Below are 25330 nucleotides of genomic sequence, written 5' to 3' on the forward strand. Positions count from 1 at the left end.
GTGCAGGCAAACAACAGAACACTATTCAGCAATGAAAAGGAAAAAGGGGCGCCTGGGTGGCTCAGTTGGTTAAGGAACTGCCTTCGGCTCAGGTCCTAGGATCAAGCCCCGCATCAGGCTCCCTGCTCAGTGGGGAGCCTGCTTCTCCCTCTTCCACTCCCCTGCTTGTGCTCTCCTGATTTCTCTGTCAAATAAATAAAATCTTAAAAAAAAAGAAATGAAATAATGATATATGCTACAACATGAATGAACCTCAAAAGTATGATGCAAAAGGCCACTCCATTTATACAAAATGTCCAGAAAAGGCAACTCTATAGAGATAGAAAGTAGATTAGTGGTTGCCTGGGGCTGGGAGTGAGAAGACAGATGTACTGTAAATGGGCACAAAGGATCTTACAGGGGTGCTAGAAATGTTCCAAAACTGGATTATGGTCATGATTGTACAACTTGGTAAATTTACTGAAACATCATTAACTTGTACACTTAAAATGGGTGAATTTTATGGTATGTAAAGAATACCTCAATACAGTTATTTAAAAATAATAAAATATTAAAAATAATAGTAAAATAAGAAATAAAAAAATTTAAAGAGTCACATTTTATACAACACTGACCCCTCCTTGTGGAGGATCCAATCATTTCCCCAGAGGGGTGGCAGGGGTACCATCAGCCTCACTGGCCAGGTTCCCACCACTCTTGAAACTGAATGGACACTTTGCAGAGATGCCGGGCCACCCAGGGGACTATTTCCACCAAATGCCTGCTGAATCCCACCATGGCAGACAGACAGCTCTTACACATCTCTGGGTTACACTGGGACAGGCATCCTGGGGGTGGGGATGGGACTCACATGGGGGGGGCGTTCTTTTGGTCTCAAGCAGTTACCATCCTGCTCTTATTTCAGGAATACTGATTCCTTGGGGTCCTTCTACTGTCTTTCCCCCCATAATCCCAGTTGGCTCCATTTTCTTTCTTAAACTAAAGATATTTCCAAGCAATCACTGTGCGTACCAAGTACTGCATATATTGTTATTGTTCTTGTTACTTAACAAACACTTCTACGACGCTTAATGCCAGATACTCTTCCATGTGCTTTAGAAAAGTTAACTCATTTAATCTTTGTACTAATACGAGCTAGGCATACTAATTATCGTCCCCATGTTAACAGAACTTGTCTAAGCTAGTAATTGCAGAGCTGGGATTTGAAGGCAGACCATGCTCTAGGCTGTGTTCTTAATTCGTATATAGCAAAAATATTAATGTGCTTAATTCTGCAAAGTATTTAGCAAAGCTCGTGCTTCCATCTCCCATTTAAGGCAGCTAGGATTGGACTGCAGATTTTTCAATCTCCAGCTGAAGGCTTTTATTCCATCATGCAACTGCCTCCTTCCAGGCTTTTTCTTCTACACCAGTGTTCTCAAACTTGAGCGTGCATCAGAATCCTATGGAGAAATCCTCAGTATCCCTGGGCCCCACTCTTAGAGTCTCTGATTGAGCAGCTCTGGGGCAGGGCCTGAGTCCGCAGTTCTAAGTTCCCAGGTGATGCTGATGCTTCTGGTCCAGGTACCACACTTTGAGAACCCCTGCTCTACACCAATCCAGTCAAATTAACCCTGTCCCAGGAAATTCTGTAAAGTGATAGTAATATCACAAAACAAGGTTTTATTATTAAATTGGCTGTGGGCTATTCAGGCCAATGCCAGGGGCTGAAATGATTGAGCTCACACATTTTTTGTTTTGCCTCCTGTACTTTTAGGCAGAAGTGAAATAATCCCCCAAAGAATCCTATGCACTTACAAGTTTGACATGCCCTCCTCTGGTTCACCTCTGGGAGCCCAGATTTCCATTTGGCTTGTACCCACTATTACAGTTGACCCTTGATCCACATATAACTTTTGACTCCCCAAAAACTTAATCACTAATAGCCTACTGGTGCCCAGAAGCCTTACCAATAACATAATATTCAATTAACACATATTTTGTGTGCTCTTTATATTACCGTATTCTTACAATAAAGTAAGCTAAAGAAAAGAAAATGTTAAGAAAATCATAAGGAAAGTACATTTACAGCCCTGTACTGTAAAAAATCCACATATAAGTGGACCTGTGCTATTCAAACCCATGTTGTTTAAGGGAACTGTATATCCTTAATAATACTCAAAATGCCTAAATTTGTATCAACTACTGTAAGGCTTAATGTAGAAAGGCTGAAGATCTGGGATCACACAGACCGGGGCGAAATCTTAGATCCTTTCATAGACACCCGAGACTAACTCATCATATGTAAATATGGTGGTGACAAGTGTCTACCTCAAGGCTTTAGTGTGTTGTGATCTCAAACATGTAAAGTGTCCGGCACATACATGCACTCAGAAAGGGCACGACTAAAACTCTGTTAGGGAAGAAATGAGTTCAACGGCATGGGAAGGAGACATTAGACAGTGGCTTAAATAAGACAAAAGTTTATTCCTGACTCACATAAAAGTCATCATAGGACCCAGGCTTCATCTCTCTTTTTGATCCATCTCCAAGATGGCTCCTCACCACGTTTTAGCAAGTGGGAAGAAGGACACGTCATTTCTGTTCATACCCCATTTGCCACAACTTACTCCTATGACCACACTTAGCACTATGGTAGGTTGGGAAAGGTACCTAACTAAAAATCAAGAGTGGTCTTTTTACAGAAGAAAAGGAGAGTGGATACTGGGGACAATTTGCAGTTTCTATACATATATTTCTTCATTTGATGTGGAAAGGCTGGGATGCTGGGGAAGGAGGTAAATAAACTGAGAGAAGGACAAGTGCAAGCAAGGCACAGCTCTTGTCCTCAGAGGCAACACAAGTCCTGAGCATGATTCATTCAGCATGTTGGAAGACGGAATCAAGACGGAAAGACAGATGAAAGACATCAGGTCAAAGCTGGATGGCAAGCCACAAGGCTGGTCTGCCACTTAGCCACAGAGTACTGATGGCCAAGCACTCACGTTGTCTTCTGGCCTTCCTGGGCTGCACCTGCCAGTGGGGTCCAGCCAAATTATGGGGAGGAAGGAGGCAAGTTAGGGCCTAGATTGGGCAAGGCCCTGACCGTCCCATGATCCAGGTCTCCTGGGCCACCACCCTAGCCCAGTTGCCATCATCTCTGGCTTGAACCTCAGCAGTGAGTCTCCCAACTCATTTCCCTGCCTCCCCTCTGGGTCGTCCCCCATTTTTTTGTGACAGTAGTAATGGCAGGCTTCCAACTGGTTCTGATCAGGTCCTCCTGGCTTCAGAGAAAAGGCTTTTTCCCTTCATGCCTCATACCAAGCCAATGTGGCCAAAATCTATAACCTGCTATGTGGGGGATAACGAGGGCCCAAGACCCTTGGTCTGTGGGTTGGTGGGATGTGTTCACATTTGAGAACTACTCGGCACTGAGCCCTCTTCACAGAACTCCTAACCTCTGAGCTGCAGGATCCTTTCACTGCCGGCCACTCTGAGGACTCAGGAACCTTCATTTCTCCCTTTCACACAGAGAGAACCCTCTGCTGCCTTCTCTTCCCTCTCCCCCACCCCCCGGTTTCCAGGTTTCCAGCAGGCTACCTACTAGAATCACCTGAGAAGCTTTTAAAACTCTTCATACCTGGGCCCCACCCCAGACCAACTGAATCAGAATCTCATCCCAGCTTCTCAGTCAGATTCAAATGCCGCAAGGTGGGGCCAAAGCATCTGTATTTTAAGAAACCCCTCAAGTTATTCCAATGGGCAGCCAGGGTTTAGAACCACTGCCTATAAGTCACTCTCGAGAGCCAGGAAACAGACTGTTCCACAAAGAGACAATTGTTGACAGGATGGCGAATTCAGATCTCTAGGCGCTGTCATGTGCTAAGCAATAAGCTAGCACTTCTCTAACTTAGAGGTGCACAGGAGTAACTGCAGCTGGAGGCTACACACAGACCGTGAGGCACTAGGTCTGGGTGGAACCTGAGACCCTGCATTTCTCACAAGCTGCCTGTGGTGCTGCTGCTGTTTCTCCCCCACCATACTCTGAGCAGCAAGGTAATAAGCTACGTGGCTTTCAGAATCAGAGAGACACAGTGACGGTGAGTGACACGGATGTCATCCCCAGTGCATAATCAGCTTTCCAAGTTAAGCACCCTCGGGCTCCTTATTCCCTCCTAGGAATTTGGCAACCCCTAGCACTTTAAGGGTGCAGGGCCTCTGAAGCAAGGTAGGGCAGGAATTCTGCCCTTGTCCATTTGCTTCTGGGCTCCATGTAACTTAGCTTCCTCCAGTCATTTCTGCTCCTGCATGCCCCAGAACCAGACTCAAGAAGCCTTTTTTTCTGCCTTCGGCCCTGATCACTCTGGACTGAGTCAGGTTTTGGCCCAACCTCCTCTGCCTTGTCCTCAGTGCTGTTTGGCCTCCTGTTTTTGTGCCTCTGCTTCTGTCTGACTCTGTTGAGCTCACTCCTTTCCTGGTTTTTCAAGCTGCCACCAACCACGGCCCATCAAACCCAGATTCTCTCTTCCCAAACGCACCTTGTTTTAATTGAATGACAAAGTCACGTTCAGAGTTCTATGCCTGTTAAGGCCAACAGAGACCCTTAGAGCCTTCAAAAGAGAATCCATGTAAAACACAAAACTGTATACACAGATTTACTGGGATGGCCCTGTCAATTCCTTCTCCCCCATCTCCATCCATGTCAATGTTGATTCCAGATTTTGTCCCAAAGACCTTGCTTCTCTCACATTCAAAGTTAAGGTTCCTCATTTATGCTTATCTAGGGTCCAATGACTTGGCTTGGCCTTCCTGTCACTCCAGCTCTGGTATCTGACCTCGGCCCATTCCCTACATCCAGCCCCATTACTCCTCTCTTGGCATTGACCATTTGAAGCTCCATGACAGAACCCACAAAAGGACAGCTACACAGCACCAGCACCCATCACCCTGCTGGCAATGCTGTCTCCTCTTGCACCTGGCAGCACCATCTCCTTTACCTACAGAATCCTGCCAGGTAGAACAAGGCACGACAGTGCCCTGCAACCCAAGTAAGCACTGCCAGGTATACTAGCTTTCAGTAAGAAAGCATAATGGTTTTGCAGTCTTATGGAGAAGTGATGCAATAGTACAATTATGTAGGATGTAACCACTGGGGGAAACTGAGTGAAGAGTGTAATGGGACCTTTCTACACTAGCTTTGTAAATTCCTGTAAATCTACAATTATTTCCAAATAAGAAGTTTTTCAAAAGCAAAAAAGAGAGGGGGGAGGGGGGAGAGGAAGGGGAGAGGAGGGGGGAGAGCGAGGAACCGGGAGAGGGAGAGGTAACACCCAAATTTTAATGTGCATATAAATCACCTGGGGGATTTATTACAATGCAGATTCAGATCAAGTAGGGCTCAGGCAGGGTCTGAGGTTGCATTTTTTAACAAGCTCCAGGGGAGGCCTATACTTCTCACGAACCTTCCTTTGAGTAACAAGGTCATAGGACATGCTTTTCTAATGAAGTGTTTCAGTCAGCTAAAAATTAACATGTTTTTAAATTATATATCTCTAGGTCAATTTGACACCCTTTTCAAAATTCCTAGCTGGGTGCAGTTACTGCATAAAAACATCCCATGTGACCCAGTTTATCTCCATCATCAAGTATAATAGTTCTTTCACACTTGCCCTGAAGTCTTCATTAAGAAAAAAAAAATCTTCTTTATTTCTTAACATAGGCTCCACACCCAAGATGGGGCTCAAACTCACAACCCAAGGATTAAGAGTTGCATGCTCCACTGACTCAGCCAGCCAGTTGCTTCTTTAAATATTTTATTTATTTTTTTTAAAGTACACACTCGCCCTGAAGTTTTACTTACAATGGAATTGGGTACCTCCCCGCTCTGAGTCCCTCTCCCTCAACCAGATATGGCTCAGGCCGCCTTCCCTGACTGTTCTGGCCCCCAAAATGGGTTATCTTCATAGTCCCTTGAGCCTTGGCCACAGGAATAAGGGTTTGCCTTCCAGTAGCCCAGGCCCTTGTGACCCAAAATTTCCCTGGCGGCTTATTCCTTTGGGAAAAGAGCTATGTCCCTGTCCTGCATTAAGTGAGGCACTAGCCAAGAGACTGGTGCAGGCCTGACACGAGGAACCAGACCAGGCTCCGTTTCCTACCATGGCAGATGACATGGGGGGTAGGGATCTGAAAGGAAACTCCAAGAAGGGTCAGGACCTGTGTCAAGTTTCAGGTCTGGCAAACTCAGAAACAGGTGAAAAGGACCCAGAAAAGGGATTGCAAACAGACTATGATTGGTCTTTATCCACAAGTGGCGGATGGGTGTGTTGGGTGGGAATAATGAGCCAGAGGCAGAATAGACACTCACTGCCCTCAACTTTTCCATCCTCCTAGATTTTGTAAAAACTATAACGAACATTCAGTGCCCCCATAGGAAACTATCCCTGTGACAATTTGCTACCAACATAAAGTCTAGAATTAAAAATAATCTCAGCCCCCTAAGAGTCTGCCAATGGATAAATGGATTAAAAAGATGTGGCATCCCAGCTATACAATAAATAAGTCCTGAGGATGAAATATAGAGCATGGGAACTATAGTTAATAATATCGTGTTGTATATTTGAACGTTGCTGAGAGAGTAGACCTTTAAGTTTTCATCGCAAGGAAAAAAGAAGGAGTTTTCTAAGTATGCATGGTGATGGATATCAACCAAATTTATTGTGGTGACCATTTTGTAAAATATTCGTGTCAAATCATTCTATTGTACACCTGAATTTAATATAATGTTGCAGGTCAATTATATCTAATTTTTTTTAAAAGGTATGAATAAAAAGATAAAAAATAGATACATAGATAAGCAAGGTATGTGAAAGGCTTGGCACATATTTTTAGGTGCACAATTCAATGATTTTTAGTATGCTGGCATTTTTTAAGCTCAGAAATATTAGATGTTGTTGTTATTACTAGTTATTATTGGAGTCACATAATCACTATATTGTGAGCTTCCTAAGCTTAGTGTTATTCTTCTCTGAAACTTCATAACACCTAGTACTATCCTTTGTGCATTGGAGGTGCTAAATAAAGGAAGTGATCAGCACAAAGAAAAAAAAGGTGTGGTATGTATATTATACATATGTATATATAATATATGTAATGTATATAATGTATATATGATACACATAAAATTGGAATATTATTGAGCCATGAGAAAGAAGGAAATCCTGCTCTTCGTGACAACATGAATGGACCTTGAGGACATTTTGCTAAGTGAAATAAGTCAGAGAAAGACAAATAAATATTGCATGGTATCCCTCACACGTAGAATCAAAAACAAAGTGGAACTCACAAAACAGTACACAAGTGGTTGCCATGAGTTGCAGGTGGGAGAAAGAGGGAAAGGTTGGTAAAAGGGTACAAACTTTCAGCTATAAAAATGAACAAGATCTGAGGATCTAATGTACAGCATGGTAATTATAGTTGATAGCACTGTATTGCATGATTGAAATTAGAGAGGAGAACTTAAATGCTCTCACAAAAAACCCATTTAAAGAGATAAATATGTGAGGTTTTGCATAGGGTAATTAACTAAACGGGGGGGGGGCTTTCACAATGTATGCGTATATCAAATCGTCTCGACGTACACTTTAAACATGATACAATTTTGTCAATTATACCTCAATAAAGCTGAGGAATAATGTCAGCTCAAACTTGAATTTTTTAAAGGTGCCAAATCCATGGCAACCATTTATAAACTACATTTAACTAGAGACTTAGAGTGAAAGTTTAAAAGTAATCTCTCAGCAATCATAAACAAAGAATATATATGCATACGTACTAAAAATCGTGAGGGCTTATTCAATAACCTCTCATTTTACTACCACGTCTGGAAGAAAGAGCCTGAAATTAAAACACAAGCAACTCGCTATAAGCTTTTGAGCCGCAAGTCCCCTCCAAATTCAAGACATCAGCAGACACTAGATGGTGACATAAAGAAATGAACCTACAAATGAACCAAATCACTGGCAGGCCTGGTACTCAAAACCCAGAGCAGGAAAACCAATTCTAAACGTTTCAGAAAGCAAACGAGAAAATAAAAACGAAACACAGAGGGGTGGAGGTGATCCGGGATCAAGCTTCTTTTAGCAGCTTAGATGAGGTTAATGGGTAAAAATGTGCAGGGTCCCAAATACGCTGCATTAGCTACAATTTGAAACGGGGGAAAATAGAGCTCTCAGAAAATTACCACATAAAACACCACATCTCCCTGAAAACCCAAAGTAAAATTAAAAACCTCAGTTAGAAAAGAGCTTGATACTGAAACACGGGCTGACCGAGGAGATTTAGGCAGCAATTAGCTCAAGTTTGAGAGGCCTAGGCTGGCCACATAGCCCTGTTTACATTTTCCCACATTGCACCACGCTGTGAGTTATGGTTAAACTCCAGGTCTGGGGGGTGGGCACAAGTCTCCCCTCCCCCTGCTTCAATACAAGTGAATGCCCCCAACACAGAGCCTAGCATGGAGGGGTTCCTGATGAATTGCCTGGCACCTCCTCCCCAATACCCACCTTCTAGATCCCCTGGGGGCAAAATCTGGAGTCTCGGTTATGAAAAACTCACTTCACTACCAATCAGAAGAAAGAGACTGTAATGGAAAAACAGCTTCTTTATCCTTGCCGGTTCTTAGCTTTTACAAGAGTTTGTTTATAGTGGAGTATAAATTAACCCAAGAAATTGAAATCGGATATAGCTCAGGCCTCTAAAGGCGACCCAAGTGGGTGGTGATCTGGGAAAGGCTGCCCTGTCTTGTCAGAATTCTGGGAGAGCTTGGGCGCAGGGGCAGACTAACCCAAGTGCAGCCGCCTCCAGCCTCCTCCCGGGCTCTGGCAGCCCCACACCAGAGCCTTGGCCACCAGTCTAGATGAAAGGGTGCTCCTTCCCTGGGCTGCCACCCTCTCGGCCCCCAGGCAGCTTTCAGCCGCTAAAATCAGAATGACTCTTCGGAATTGCTAATGCCAAACTTCTTCCTCCAAAGAGAGAGAGAATTCGGAGGCTGCCAACAGGCAAAATTGCTTTCAACCCCTCTCCCCCTTTCCAGATAACATTTGCTTTTTAATGGCAGCTCCTGAAGCATGGACCTCCCCTTCCCCTCAGGACGTCCCCTCACACCGGGAGAGGCTCACTCCTCGGCCTCCACACGGGGCCAGCGCTGGAGTAGTGATTGCTGATTGCTGCGAACCCGGTGCTTCACATTGTGCAGGGAAGTCCCGCGGAGCAGAAATACAGCCCGTGCACTTTCTCAAATGGACAGCAACTCTCTGAAATGAAATCCTCCAGCACGATCAAGTGAATACCTTCATTCAGAGATTAAACCCCCAACATGCAAAGGCAAAATAAACGTTGCCTGATAGGAGAATAGATATACTTTCTGGGACGCAAACTATTTCATCACCCCCAGGAGCTCTTCTAAAGAGATAGCCGCAAAAGTGAAAAGTGAAAATCTACTTGGCAGACAACAGCCCAGGCCTTTACTGCTGTACCTTCTCCTCACTTTAACAGGATCATGGAGGAACAAAGAACCCCAATCAAAGCTATTTAGGAACGAGGAAATCATCAAACCCTTTAACTGGAGCCTACTGCTTCTAACTCAGCCTTGCAGCTGAAGACTGCCAACTTGTTCTTCTTCCTCCAATACCGGTTGGGGGACTTCCATTTGTCACATACTATGCTACTTCTGGGATGGAGCTGCCAACAAGTTAGACCCAGTGCCTGCCCTCCTGGAAGTCACAGACAAGCAGAAAAGACAGGCAAGAGAGAGAGACCTCAGGAGAGGTTCAGGGTGCCAAGAGGCCCACCCCAAAATCAAGACCCTCTTAAAGTAGGGCCTTGGATATGTATTTTAACAAGCCTTTCAGGATTCTGATGCATGCTCCAGTTTGAGAACCACTGCTCTAGGCAGGAAAGTTCATGACTTTCCAATCTCTGAGTCCCTTAGTCCCTTAACATGGGCTTTACACACATTATTTCACTTTACAGTCCCACGGGATAATAATAGCCTGCAAGGTGGATGTATTGCTGAAGACAGTGCTAGCTGTTGTAATGAATAAACCTCAAATTTCAGTAGCTTAACACAATTTATTTCTGGTCTGCATTATAGTCTCAGACAGTTGTCCATTTTGGCAGTGACAGAAGGAGAGACTCTCCTCCATGCAGTCATTGAGGGATGCAGGCTAATGGAAGCTTTACCACCTTCATCACTAGGCTTCCAAGGTCACCTGGGAGTCAACATGGAGGCAGCAGGTAAGAGAGGAGAGCATGGAGAATACACCCCCTCTTCACAGGTGGCTCAGCCAGGAAGTGACACATAACACTTCCACTCACATTGCACTGGTAGTCACATGGGCCTCACCTAGATGCAACTGCTACTGGGCAATGTAGTCCTTGACTGCAAAGTTGCTTCCTACTCACAACTGCATACTTTGGAATGATGGTATAAATTTTGATGGGCAGCTGACATCTCTACCACAGCAGACGTTACAGTTTTGCAGATGAAGATAGGTTTACCCAGATTAAAAAATTCCCAGATTAAAAAGTGGACATCACACCACTTATAAAGCTGGATGGGGAATTCAAGCCACAGTCTAACTCCATACCCCTCTCTTTAGAACACTTCATCCTCATGTCCACAGTCACGCTCTGTGTTAGGCTGAGTAATGTCTCCTCCCTCAAAAGCTGTCCACATCCTAATCCCTGGAACCTGTGACCATATTAGTTTACATAGCAAAAGGGACTTTGCAGATGTGATTAAGGATCTTTTTTTTAAACTGATGAATCATTGAACGCTACATCTGAAACTGATGATGTACTATGTGTTGGCTAATTGAATTTAAATTAAAAAAAGGATCTTTTTAAAAAAGATTTATTTATTTTTTGAGAGAGAGAGCGCGCGCGCTTGTACAAGCGGGGGAAGGGGCAGAGGGGGAGACGGAGAGAGAATCTCCTGCAGACTCCCTGCTGAGCGGGGAACCTGAGGCAGGGCTCAATCTAAAAACCCTGAAATCATGACCTGAACTGAAGTCAGAGGCTTAACTGACTGAGCCACAATAAATTAAGGATCTTAAGGAGATTACTCTAGATTATCCAGGTGGGATCAATGCAATCACAACGATCCTTACAAGAAGGTGGCAGTAGAGTTGAGGTCAAAGAGAAAAAAGGAGATGTAGTAATGGGACCAGAGGGTGGAGTGATGTGCTTCGAAGATGGAGGAATATAGCCAAGGAATGTAGGCAGCTTCTAGAAGCTGCAAAAGGCAAGGAAAAAGATTCTCCCCTGAATCCTCCAGAAGGAAAACCCTGCTAACACCTTGATTTTAGTCCAGAGTTGCAAGAGAATATTTTTTTAAGCCACTACATTTGTGGTAATTTGTTATAGCAGCAATAGGAAACTAATAACCTTCTCAGTACCATGGTTTTTGGTTGGATAACTTGGTAACAGTTCCCCCTTGGCAGGGCCCCAAGATCTCTTCCCTCTATTTTCCTCAGTCCCACCCAACAAAAAGTCCTACCCTCAGCTGGGTCCTCCCACCCACCCAGGAAGGATAGAGGTGACAGAGAGAATGATGTGTCCTCATATTAGAACTTCACACAGAGCCAAGGTATCAATTAAGTATTGTAGTGTCTAAAGGGGGTGTCTGTCCAATTGGATGGGGGCCCCAAATGTGGGGAAACAATCAGATAGAAGCCAGTGGTGCAGGAGGTGAAAGGATTCACCCGAGGCAAAACAAAGGAGATAGAAGGTTACTGAATTCACTACGAGGGAGCGCAGGCTGGAAAGCAGAGGAGAGGGTATGTGCAGTGAGGCAGTGGGTGGAGGCTGTTTTTAAAGGACAAGGATGGGGAGGTATGGTGACATATGGAATTCTCCCTTTTTTGGTAACTGTGCCTAGCTTTAAGTAGCCCATTGGCTAGTTAGGGCCTACAGATATTCTGAGGTAGGTCGCCTGATGGGTCTGTCTGTATTCAGCCAGGGGGTCACTACAGATTTTTCTACATTCCATTGCTCAAGCCTGTTTGCCTAAAAGTGGCCTCTATGAGTATTATTTAAAAATACTGAAAGAAAATAATATTTTAAAAGTTCTTGAAAACTCCCATTCATGACTTTTTTTAAAGGTAAAAAAACTAGGAATAGAGGAAAAGGTCCTCAACTTGGTAAAGAACATCTACAAAAATCCTACAACTGACATCAAACCTAATGGTGAAAGACTGAATGCTTTTCCTCTAAGATCAGGAACAAGAAAAGGATGTCCATTCTCACCATTCTTACTCAACATACTACTGGGAGTCCTAGTAAGCACAATAAGGCAATAAAAGGAAATAAGATGCTTACAGTTTGGAAAGAAAGAGAAAAAAACCAGTGTCAGTTTGCAAATGACAAATTGTGTAAATAGAAAATTCCAAGGAGTCTACAAAAAAAAAAAAATCCCAGAATTAGTAACTGAATTCAACAAGGTTGTACGTACAAGATAAACTCACAAAAATAATCATACCACTTCTATAAACTAACAGTAAACATATGGAAATCAAAATTTAAAACTCAATACCATTTACATTCACTACAAAGAAAATGAAATACTTAAGTATTATCTTCGAAAAACATGTTCAGGATCTGTATCCTGAAAATTACAAAATGCTGATAAAAAAAATCAAAGAAGACCTAAATAAATGGAGACACATGATGCTCATAGATTTGAATACTAAACATAATAAAGATGTAAATCCCTCCCAAACTGAAATTTATAGTCTCAGTGCAATTACAATCAAAATCTCAGCAAGGTTTTTTTTATAAACATAGATAAGACTATTATAAAATTTATATGAAAAGGCAAAAGACCTAGAAAGCTAAAACAATTTTTAAAAAGAATAAAATGGGAGGAATCGTTGTACCTGATACTAAGACTTCCTATATTGCTATAGTAATCAAGACAGCATCACACTGGCAGAGGGATAGACACATAGATCAATAGAAGAAAAAAGAAAACCCAGAAACAGAGCCACACAAATGTGCCAACTGATTTCTGACAAAGGTGCAAAAGCAATTCAATGAAGAAAAGATCGACTTTTCAACACATCATGTTAGAGAAATTAAACATCCACAGGCAGAAAAAAAAATGAACCTGCACCTAAGTTTCACACCATAGACAAAAATTAACTCAAAATGGATCATGGACTTAAATGTAAAAAATAAAGCTATAAAACTTTCAGAAAAAAAATTAGAACAATATTTGGGATTCAGGCCCAGGCAAAGAGTTTGCACACTTAGCAACAAAAGCACAATCCATAAAACAAAAAATATATAAATTGGACCTCATAAAATTAAAAAATTTTTGCTCTGTGAAAGCCTACTAAAAGGATTAAAAAGGGGGCACCTGGGTGGCTCAGTCAGTTAAGCATCCAGCTTCTATTTTTGGCTCAGGTCATGATCTCATCGGTCTTGGAATCAGGCCCCACATCCGGCTCCTTGCTCACCAGGGAGTCTGCTTGAAGATTCTCTCCCTCTGCCCCTCTCCCCACACACATGCACGTGCACACCCTCTCTTTCTCTAAAATAAATAAATCTTTTTTTAAAAAGATAAAAAGACAAACTACATACTGGGAGGAAATACTTGCAAACCACAGATCCAACAAAAGATTTGTATCTACACTATATAAAGAACTTCCACAATTCAACATTAAAAAAACAAACAACTCAATTAGAAAATGGGCAAAAGACATGACCAGACATTTCACCAAAGAGGATTTACATGTGACATATACGCACATGTAAGGATGTTCAACGTCATTAGCTGCTAGAGAAATGTAAATTAAAACCATAATGAAGTATCGTTGCACATCTATCAGAATGTCAAAACTAAAAAATAGTGCTGCCTTTGCAGAATCCCACAGGTTTTGGACTGTTGTGTTTTCATTCTCGTTGGTGTCCATAAATTGTTTAAATTGATTTTTGATTTCCTGGTTTATCGAGTCATTCCTGAGCAGGATGGTTCTTAGTCTTCAAGTGTTTGAGTTTCTTCCAAATTTTTCCTTGTACTTGAGTTCCAATTTCACAGCATTGTGGTCTGAGAATATGCAGGGGATAATTTCAGTCTTTTGGTGTCGGTCGAGACCTGTTTTGTGACCCAGAACATGGTCTATTCTTGAGAATGTTCCATGGGCATTAGAATAGAATGAGTATTCTTTGGTTCTGGGCTGTAGTGTTCTATATATATCTATGAGGTCCCAACTCGTCGAGTATGGCATTCAAAGCCCTTGTTTCTTTGTCGATTTTTTGCATGGGTATTCTATTTCTGATAGTGGAGTGCTGAAGTCCCCTACTATTAATGTATTTTTGTCTATATGTCTCTTTATTCTGGCTAAGAGTTGACCTGTGTATCTTGCTGCTCCCCTTTTGGGGGCATATATATTTATAATTGTCATCTCCACTTGTTGAATACTTCCTTTAAGAATAATATAGTGCCTTTCTGTGTCCCTAACTATAATCTTTAGTTTAAAATCCAATCTGTCTGATATGAGAATTGCTACCCCAGCTTTCTTTTGAGGTCCATTGGCATGGCAGATGGTATTCCATCCCATTACTTTCAGTCCAAATGTATCTTTGGGTTCAAAATGAGTCTCCTGTAGACAGCAAATGGATGGGTCATGTCTTTTTATCCAATCTGCAACCCTGTGGCGTTTTATGGGAGCATTCAGGCCATTTACATTGAGACTGATTATTGAGAGATATGATTTTAATGATGCCATGTTGCCGGTAAAGTCTTTGTTCCTATAGATTGTGACTTTCTGTTCTGTATCACTCTTGGGGCCTTTTTACCTTTATAGAACCCCCCTTAATATCTCCTGTAGGGCTGGTTTCGCGGTTACGAATTTGGTTAATGACTAGCGATTCTGGAACGTCTTTATTTCTCTATCAATTCTGAATGACAACCTTGCTGGATAAAGGATCCTTGGCTGCATGTTTTTCTCTGAAAGAGCTTTAAAAATGCCCCCCCAAGCCTTTCTCTCATTCCAGGTCTGTGTGGACAGGTCTNTGTAGACAGGTCTGACGTAATCCTGATACCTTTGCCTTGGTACGTGAGAAATTTCTTTGCCCTGGCCGCTTTCAATACTGTATCCTTGGATCTAATATTTGCGAATTGCACTATGACATGCCGTGGCGTAGGTTTGTCCTGGTTGAGCTTGGGAGGGGTCCTCTCTGCCTCTCGGGCATGATTGTTTGTTTCCCTTGCTAGATTAGGGAAGTTTTCAGCTACAATTTGTTCAAATATCTCTTCTAGACCTCTGTTTTTTTCCACCCCCTCGGGGATGCCGATGATTCTGACATTGGAACGTTTCATTGAGTCACTAATCTCCCGTAACCTACATTCCTGTGCGCGGCTTTTTTTGAGCCCAGATTCTATTTTAGTTTTTCTTCTACTAACCCATCCTCCAATTTGCCGATTCGTTCTTCTGCGTCATTTACCCTGACCGTCAGAGCCTCTAGTATTGACTGCATTTGGCTCATAGAATTTTTAATTTCTGCCAAATTCGCTCTCATTTCCGCCCTTAGAGATTCTATATTCTCATTAACGTTTTTGTTAACTTTTTTCAAGTCTGCACATCATCTTGACCATTGTTACTCTGAATTCCATTTCTGATAATTGTTATATCCATATCCATTAGTTCTGTGGCAGAGGCCACAGACTCATCATCTTTCCTTTGCTGGGGGGTACTTCTCCTACAAGGCAAGAAACAACAATTGTTGGAGAGGATGTGGAGAAAGGGGATCCCTCCTACATTGTTGGTGGGAATGCAAGTTGGTACAGCCACTCTGGAAAACAGTGTGGAGGTCCCTTAAAAAGTTAAAAATTGAGCTACCCTATGACCCAGCCATTGCACTACTGGGTATTTACCCCAAAGATACAGACGTAGTGAAGAGAAGGGCCATATGCACCCCAATATTCATAGCAGCATTGTCCACAATAGCCAAATCGTGGAAGGAACCGAGATGCCCTTCAACAGACGAATGGATTAAGAAGTTGTGGTCCAGGTGCACATGGCATTATCTCAAGAGAAGAGTGTAAGTGCTCAGGCCTCTTAAGATCCGGGGCTGATGAACATCCACGGAATCAGCCTGAGACACAGGAAGATACATCTGGATCTCTACAAATGAACATCTCCAGTGCTAAGTATTGAGGTACGAAGTGGGGAGCCATGAAACCGCACAGAGAGATCAGAAGATAAACGGAAGGGGGAGGGAGCCGCCGCGTTCGGGCACCGGGAAGAGGTAGCCACCTGCACGGGGGAGTGGGCGGACTCGCGGACCAGCACCTGCAAGACAGCAGACTGAGACCATGAGCCGGGAGCTCGCACCACCAGGCATCTCATGGAACTCCGGTATGCTCACTGGATCCAGACTGAGACCAGGAGCTCCAGGAGCGTGCGCAGGGCGGCTGGTGGCTGGCGGTGTTAAAAACACAAAGGACAGAGACGCGCCAGCCCTGGAAGTGAGGGCTGGGATGCCAGGTGTGGGGCGCACATCCCGGGAGGCTGTGGGGTTGAGCAGCACCAACAGAAACAGAGTTAAAGTGGCCAGAACATCAGTGGAGAATGGTCTGCAATCCCCCTGTTCTGAGACAGAGGCTGAGATTCGGCCACTGCTGCTCTGACTCTCAGAAGAGGCACAGCAAACTGCCAGGGAAAGCCGCCAGAGAACAAAAGCCTGGAAATACCGGCTCACAGGGTGCCGATCCCCACCCCCCCTCGAAGGGGACATGGAGACTCTACCCAAACAGGGTTGACTGAGTATCGGCGTGGCAGGCCCCCCCCCAGAAGGCAGGCTGAAAAATCAAGAAGCCCGCATCCCGGGGCGCCTCGGTGGCACAGACATTAAACGCCTGTCTTCGGCTTATGTGTAATCCCGGCGTTCCGGAAAGGAGTCCCTCATCGGGCTCCTCCGCTGGGAGCCTGCTTCTTCCTCTCCCACTCCCCTGCTTGTGTTCCCTCTCTCTCTGGTTGGCTCTCTGCCACATAAATAAATAAAATCTTTAAAGAAAAAGCCCACATCCCTAAGATCTCTATAAAACAAAGGCACACGGCCTGGGTCCCAGTCAATAATTTGGGCTCTGGACAACCCCGCAACCTCTCCTCATCAGAATGACAAGAAGGAGAAGCCCCCCCCCCAGCAAAGAAAAGACAGTGAGTCTGTGGCCTCTGCCACAGAAATAATGGATATGGATGTAACCAAATTATCAGAAATGGAATTCAGAACAACAATGGTCAAGATGATGAGTAGACTTGAAAAAAGTATTAACAAAAATGTTACTGAGAGGGGCGCCTGGGTGGCACAGCGGTTAAGCGTCTGCCTTCAGCTCAGGGCGTGATCCCGGCGTTCTGGGATCGAGTCCCACATCAGGCTTCTCTGCTATGAGCCTGCTTCTTCCTCTCCCACTCCCCCTGCTTGTGTTCCCTCTCTCGCTGGCTGTCCCTATCTCTGTCAAATAAATAAATAAAAATCTTTAAAAAAAATGTTACTGAGAATATAGAATCCCTAAGGACGGAAATAAGAGCGAATCTGACAGAAATTAAAAATTCTATGAGCCAAATGCAGTCAAAACTAGAGGCTCTGACGGCCAGGGTAAATGAGGCAGAGGAATGTATTAGCGAATTGGAGGATGGATTAGTAGAAGAAAAACGAAAAGAGAAGCTGGACTTAAAAAAAATCCACGCACAGGAATGTAGGTTACGGGAGATTACTGACTCAATGAAACGTTCCAATGTCAGAATCATTGGCATCCCCGAGGGGGTGGAGAAAAACAGAGGTCTAGAAGAGATATTTGAACAAATTGTAGCTGAAAACTTCCCTAATNGGAAACAAACATTCGTGTCCAACAGGCAGAGAGGACCCCTCCCAAGCTCAACCACGACAAACCTACGCCACAACACATCACAGTGCAATTCGCAAATATTAGATCCAAGGATACAGTATTGAAAGCGGCCAGGGCAAAGAAATTTCTCACGTACCAAGGCAAAGGTATCAGAATTACGTCAGACCTGTCTACACAGACCTGGAATGAGAGAAAGGGTTGGGGGGGCATTTTTAAAGCTCTTTCAGAGAAAAACATGCAGCCAAGGATCCTTTATCCAGCAAGGCTGTCATTCAGAATTGATGGAGAAATAAAGACGTTCCAGAATCGCCAGTCATTAACCAATTTCGTAACCACGAAACCAGCCCTACAGGAGATATTAAGGGGGGCTCTATAAAGGTAAAAAGGCCCCAAGAGTGATACAGAACAGAAAGTCACAACCGATACAAACAAAAACTTTACCAGCAACATGGCATCATTAAAATTCTATCTCTCAGTATTCAGTCTCAATGTGAATGGCTTAAATGCTCTCATAAAATGCCACAGGGCTGCAGATTGGATAAAAAGAAATGACCCATCCATTTGCTGTCTACAAGAAACTCATTTTGAACCCAAAGGTGCATTCAGACTGAGAGTAAAGGGATGGAGTACCATCTTTCATGCAAATGGACCTCAAAAGAAAGCTGGAGTGGCAATTTTCATATCAGATAGACTGGATTTTAAACTAGAGGCCATAGAGAGAGATACAGAAGGGCACTATATTATTCTTAAAGGAAGTATTCAACAAGTGGATATGACAATTATTAATATATATGCCCCCAACAGGNGCATTCAGACTGAGAGTAAAGGGATGGAGTACCATCTTTCATGCAAATGGACCTCAAAAGAAAGCTGGAGTGGCAATTTTCATATCAGATAGATTGGATTTTAAACTAAAGACTATAGTTAGAGACACAGAAGGGCACTATATTATTCTTAAAGGAAGTATTCAACAAGTGGATATGACAATTATTAATATATATGCCCCCAACAGGGGAGCAGCAAGATACACAAGCCAACTCTTAACCAAAATAAAGAGACATATAGATAAGAACACAGTAATAGTAGGGGACCTCAACACCCCACTATCAGAAATAGACAGAACACCCTGGCAAAAACTAAGCAAAGAATCAAAGGCTTTGAATGCCATACTCGACGAGTTGGACCTCATAGATATGTATAGAACACTACACCCCAGAACCAAAGAATGCTCATTCTATTCTAATGCCCATGGAAAATTCTCAAGAATAGATCATGCTCTGGGACACAAAACAGGTCTCAGCCAATACCAAAAGATTGAAATTATCCCCTGCATATTCTCAGACCACAACGCTCTGAAATTGGAACTCAACCACAAGGAAAAACCTGGAAGAAACTCAAACACTTGGAGGCTAAGAACCATCCTGCTCAAGAATGACTCGATAAACCAGGAAATCAAAAAACAAATTAAACAATTTATGGAGACCAACGAGAATGAATACACAACGGTCCAAAACCTATGGGATACTGCAAAGGCAGTCCTAAGGGGGAAATACATAGCCATCCAAGCCTCACTCAAAAGAATAGAAAAATCTAAAATGCAGTTTCTATATTCTCACCTCAAGAAACTGGAACAGCAACAGAGGGACAGGCCTAACCCACTGACAAGGAAGGAGTTGACCAAGATTAGAGCAGAAATCAATGAATTAGAAACCAGGAGTACAGTAGAGGAGATCAACAGAACTAGAAGCTGGTTCTTTGAAAGAATTAATAAAATTGACGGAACACTGTCAAGACTTATCCAAAAGAATAGAGAAAGGACCCAATTATCATATGATTTCTCTCATCTATGGAACATAAGAACTAGGAAGATCGGTAGGGGAAGAAAGGGATAAAGAAAGGGGGGGTGATCAGAAGGGGGAATGAAACATGAGAGACTATGGACTATGAGAAACAAACTGAGGGCCTCAGAGGGGAGGGGGGTGGGGCATTGGGATAGACCGGTGATGGGTAGTAAGGAGGGCACGTATTGCATGGTGCACTGGGTGTTATACACAACTAATGAATCATCGAACTTTACATCGGAAACCGGGGATGTACTGTATGGTGACTAACATAATATAATAAAAAAAATTTAAAAATAGTGAAAACACTAAACGCTGGTGAGGATACAAAGAAAACTGAGCACTCATACATTACTGGTAGAAATGGAAAATGGAAAACAGTTTGGCAGATTCTTGTAAATATAGACAGGCATTTACCATACAACCCAGAACTGCCCATATTCCAAAGAAACGGAAACTCATGTTTACTCAAAAATCTGTGCACAAATATTCATAGAAGCTAATATTCATATTGTACTCAGGAATGAACTGTTGATACAGTTAACAACTTGGATGGACCTCAAAGGAATTATGCAAAGTGAAAAAGCCAATCTCAAAAGAATATATACCACAGTTTGATGTATATAACACTCTCCAAATAAAACTATAGAGATAAAGAACAGAGTGGATGCCAGGGGTTAGGGATTGTAAGGGAGGGGTTTGTGGCTATAAAGAGGTAGCATGAGGGAGCCTAGTGATGATGGAAGAGTTCTGTATCATTATTGTGATGGTAATTACAGGACGCTATACGCACACACACACACACACGGAGTATCACCTGCAATATCTGAATAAGCTCTGATTTTGATACTGTGCTATAGTTGAGCATGGATGCTTGAGGTAGAGTGTAGGATGCATAGGACCTTCCGGTACATGTATTTGCAACTTTATATATATATATAGTATAATTATTTCCAAATAAAAAGTTTACAAATAAAAATAAGAAAGAGTTCTTGACAGTTTACAACATGATGTCACAAGCATCATTTGATCTCCTATGAGCCCCGCAATAACACAGGAGGGGGCACAAGACAGATTTCAACCCCACTGTACACATGGACAATGATATGCAGATGACCAGTTGCCCAGGTCACCCAGGTGCTTAGTGATGGTGAAAACAGGCAGCTGACCTCACCCTTGATGATCACACAATCCAATGCTCTCTCTCCCCTCTTCCCACATAACAGGCATGAATCTTAATGTGAGGAATTCAACTATACCAGAAATGCCTCACTTCCTTGTATTCTTTGAATCAAAGTAAATCAGGCTCTAAGTACCCATTCTGTCATGTTTGTAGGAAGTCTAATCTTTGGCATTACTGGGTTCCCTCCCCTGCCCTGGAGTCACACAAAGATCTGGGGGCTTCTGGTACCCAGGAAACAGTCAAAAGGCATCTTCCATTTACCACGATATCAGCTACCATCATCATCATCTCAGTACAGGTAGTACATCGAAGTCTGGGTACCCAAGGTTCCAACCTTCCCAAGGCACATTGCCTTAGGGTGTAAAACCCTCCAAGATGCTAAGGGAAGGGAGAATTCAAGATACCAGTGTTGGCCAAGTCTCCTTTAATGGGGGTAGCATAACCTACCTGCCCTACTCCATTCAACTCATTAAGAGATGCTTTTCTAATAAAATGTTTCTTCTTATATTTAATAAATACTATTATTTATGGTTATAGAAAGTAAACTTTAAATTTGTATACATGTTTTGTTGCTGAGATATCTGATAGAATGATCAATAAAAGACCATCAAGCATAAAAATACATTATATCAGGATAAAATTCTGTGGGGGAAGTGGGATGGAAATATAATTTCAAAGGGTAAAAGAAATGATGTAAAATTTCTGACAGTTAAGGAGCTTGTCTTGCACATCTAAAATGGATGATGATGGCTGTCATATCATAAGGATATTTCTATTCTAGTAGGTACCATATAAGGGTTTTATTTTTAAATATCGATATTTACAATACACTGGCTATTACATCCTTTGGAATGGCAATATTTAAACTTACGAAGGATTTTAGATATCAACTTTAAAAGTGTGAAGGAGTATGTAGTTTTTCAAAATCCTTTTAGGAGATCTGCAGGCAAAAGAGATTTGGAAGACCACTGATTTACACCAAAGTTTCCTGTAGTGTGGTACATAGACATATCTTCTCATGGAAAACCAGGTAAGTTTACATAACACAATTATGGTCCATTGACTTTACTTGCCCAACATTTACCCTGCCTCCTCTACACCAACACCTGGCCTTCACCCTGTCCTGAAGGTAGAAACTTCTCAGCATTCACTCCGTTCCCTCCACCAGAGCCTCCCTTCTCTACCCCATGCCAGTGCCCACTCCTGGTCCTTAGCAATGCCCTCCAATGGCTTCCTTCTCAACAACTTCTTTAACCAGTACTGCGCTTTCAATCCGGCCTAGCCCTCTGCCTCCTCCAGCCTTCCTTTCTCCCCTACACAGCTCCTTCCAAGACTCTTCTCTCAGCATTCTATAGTCCTTTATGAGTCACAGCCAGTCATGGTGGCGTCAGCCTGCCTAAAGTCTCTCACCCCCTCAACGCTCTTACTTGTACGTGGAAATGGACAAACTTCATGAAGATGGTCCAGAAGTGACTTAATCTCAAAAACCACTGCTTTAAACATAATACATGTGGATCACAACAAGATGCTTGACCAAATCCTTCATTATAACCACACGGACAAAATACAGATATGACCACATAGATAAAAATACAGTGAGGTGGACACATTTATCTGGAAAGATTTGGAACTAGCCACTCTAAATGTGACAGCATATGATCAGAGCAGAAGGAGAAATACAGGCAGGAAGTGCAAAGAGTAGAGAATACAAAGATCTCTGTGGGCGTGGCTGCTTGGGGAAGCCTACCTGGAAAAGATGAGCTATGAGTTGGTGTCAGTCACTGCTTCATTAGGGCTCTGTCCCAGCTATCTCCAAAGGGCACCAAGACACAGCGGGTCATTCCACCATCCTCAGAACTCACAGACACCAGTCTGGAATTTGCAGATGTTCTCTTGATACTCTTCATTGAAACACCTGGAAATAGTAATCCCCTGGTATTCAGTGTCAGCTATCAATCACAAAAATTTAAGGGTTCTCAATAAACATTTATTTCTCACACATCATTAGGTTGCCGGGAGCTCAGATAAATTAGCTCGAGGTCAGATGGGAGGCCCTCTTTCAAGCTGTATAGGACCCCGCTGGGAGTGGCTCCTTGCAATGGGCTGGGCCCAAGTCCCCTTCACACGGGTTAATTCTTGGACCTAGGCTGAAGGAGCAGTGCTACTCCGGGGAAGCTCTTCCCACAAATACAGCAAAAGCATGAGAGGGAAAATAGAAACAGGTGAGGCCTTTTAAGGCTTCGGTTCAAAATTGAACTTGTGATACTTCTTTCCCCATTCGTTGTTCAAAGTAATTCTCAAGGGCAAACCCAAAATCAAGGGACAGGGAAGTCCATTTTACCTTTTATAAGAGAAGATGCAAAGTTAACAAGGCAAAGGGCATGGATACAGGATAGGATACAGAATTGGGGCTAAAAAGCTACTCTCTCACAGTCCCCCATCTGCTTCCTTGGGCCCCAAAAGTACATCCAATCTGGCCTCACTCTGCTTGCGTCTTGTCAGAACTTGGGGATTCCTGCTATGCCTTTACCTAAACTCTATTTCCACAGTTCTTTCTGCGCCGGGGAAGTTAGCTGCCAGAAACCTGACCCCCTCGTCTGCTCTTTTCAAGGACTACACCTTTGCTCCTGATTCACTCCACCTCTCATCTAATTGAAATCCCAGATAATTATGCTATGTGCACTTAACCATGAGTATCAGCAATCCCCTTATGCTGAAAGCCAAGACACTTCCCCAGCCAGGGTACAGTCTACTTTTCTCCTACATATTCCTAAAAATCGGGGATAATTCTTTCTTTTATAGATTTATTTATCTGATGGGGGGGCACAACCAGGGGTAGGGGCAGAGGGAGAAGGAGAAGCAGACTCCCCACTGAGTGGGGAGCCTGATGCGGGGCTCCATCGCAGGACCCCAAGATCATGACCTGAGCCAAAGGCAGACACCCAACTGACAAGCCACCCAGGCACCCCAGAGCAGGGATAATTCTGTGATGAACTCTCTCTTTCCTGAAGAGACTCGACCATATTTTGTGTTTTACCCCTTTTTTTTGCCTCAGACCCTGCTGAAACTCAGCCAACCCCAACTGGGCCCCATGCACGCTCTAAGGCCAGTGCCATTTTATACAGTGTGTTTGTTGGATATGGTCTATTGGTATTCAGCATCCAATCTTACTTCCTTCCATCATATCTTACTGTATTAATAAATCTGGAAAACTCAATACTATATTTCGCAGACTCCCTTGCAGCTAGGCTACTGGACATGAACAGCATTCGCCAGTGTGGAGACACACGTAAGGCAAAGACCATCTTCTTGCTGTTTTTCTGCCTCGAGCAGAGATGTGGAGTATTTGTGAAGCATATTTCCAGGGCTTAATTTGCCCCTCTGGGATGTTAAAAGATGCACCAATGGTGACTCTCTGGTCCATACTCCAGTGGCAGTCTCTGATTGCCCACTTCCCAAATTGTGACAGAGATGGGATTTCTTTGGGTTAGTCAGTTCTGTGATGTTCTGGCAATCGTTCCTGTTTGTCCAGCCCTTCCAACAATATGGTAAGCACCTAATTCTCTGAATTCAAGACCTTTCCATTTTAATACCTAAAGGGGTTTCTGCCGCAGCACTGAAATCCAACAGATAAAACATGGTTTCTCTCCTGGGCTTGAACTACAGGAGCACCAAGGTAAGCAGTATGCATTTTTGAAAAAGAATGATACTTGATGTATCCCTGTGAGCAGAGGTTTTCTGATGAATGTTGCCTAGACAGCATTCTTTACTCAGCTGAACCAGGGACAAAACAAGCAAATTCTTTCAGAGCTTCACTCAGCAAAGAAGGAAGAATGTATCACCGCCAGGCCTACGGAAGCCAGCGTCAGGCTGCTCCTATCCCAACATCTTTGCTTCCTTCTGCATGGCTGCACCTTGCCACCGGGCCTCCACTGATGCCCTTGAACTCTCCAGGCTGATGCTAGGAGACTCTAGAGCATTCCTGTCAGACCACATGGACAAGGCCAAAGGTTAGTCACCACCCACAGATACTCCTCGGAAACGACAAGAACAGTTTCTATGTAATAAAGACGGGAAAGATGGGAGGACGGAGAATGATTAATGGCCCCTTCAGAGTTGACGGAAAGCAAGTGCAATGTGCATTTTCAGTGCTGATATTTTCTCACACCACAACATTCTCACGTGATAGCAACCTGGGACATAAAAACAACAGCTTTGCTTGGGGGACGGCAGGGGGTTTGCGTTCTTCAGTTGCTTTGGAAGACAGCATGCATTTCAGGAAGTGTTGCCACGGGGGGGCTATGGGCTCCTGTGGTGTTTGGCAAAGTTGGGATCTCTGGAAAGTCCAAAGGTGATATATTTAATAGGCGGCTTATTTTCTTTCATCTTCACAGTAAGCGTTTAATCCCAAAGGCA

This window comes from Ailuropoda melanoleuca, chromosome X, assembly GCF_002007445.2.
Source record: "Ailuropoda melanoleuca isolate Jingjing chromosome X, ASM200744v2, whole genome shotgun sequence".
Taxonomy (NCBI): Eukaryota; Metazoa; Chordata; class Mammalia; order Carnivora; family Ursidae; genus Ailuropoda; species Ailuropoda melanoleuca.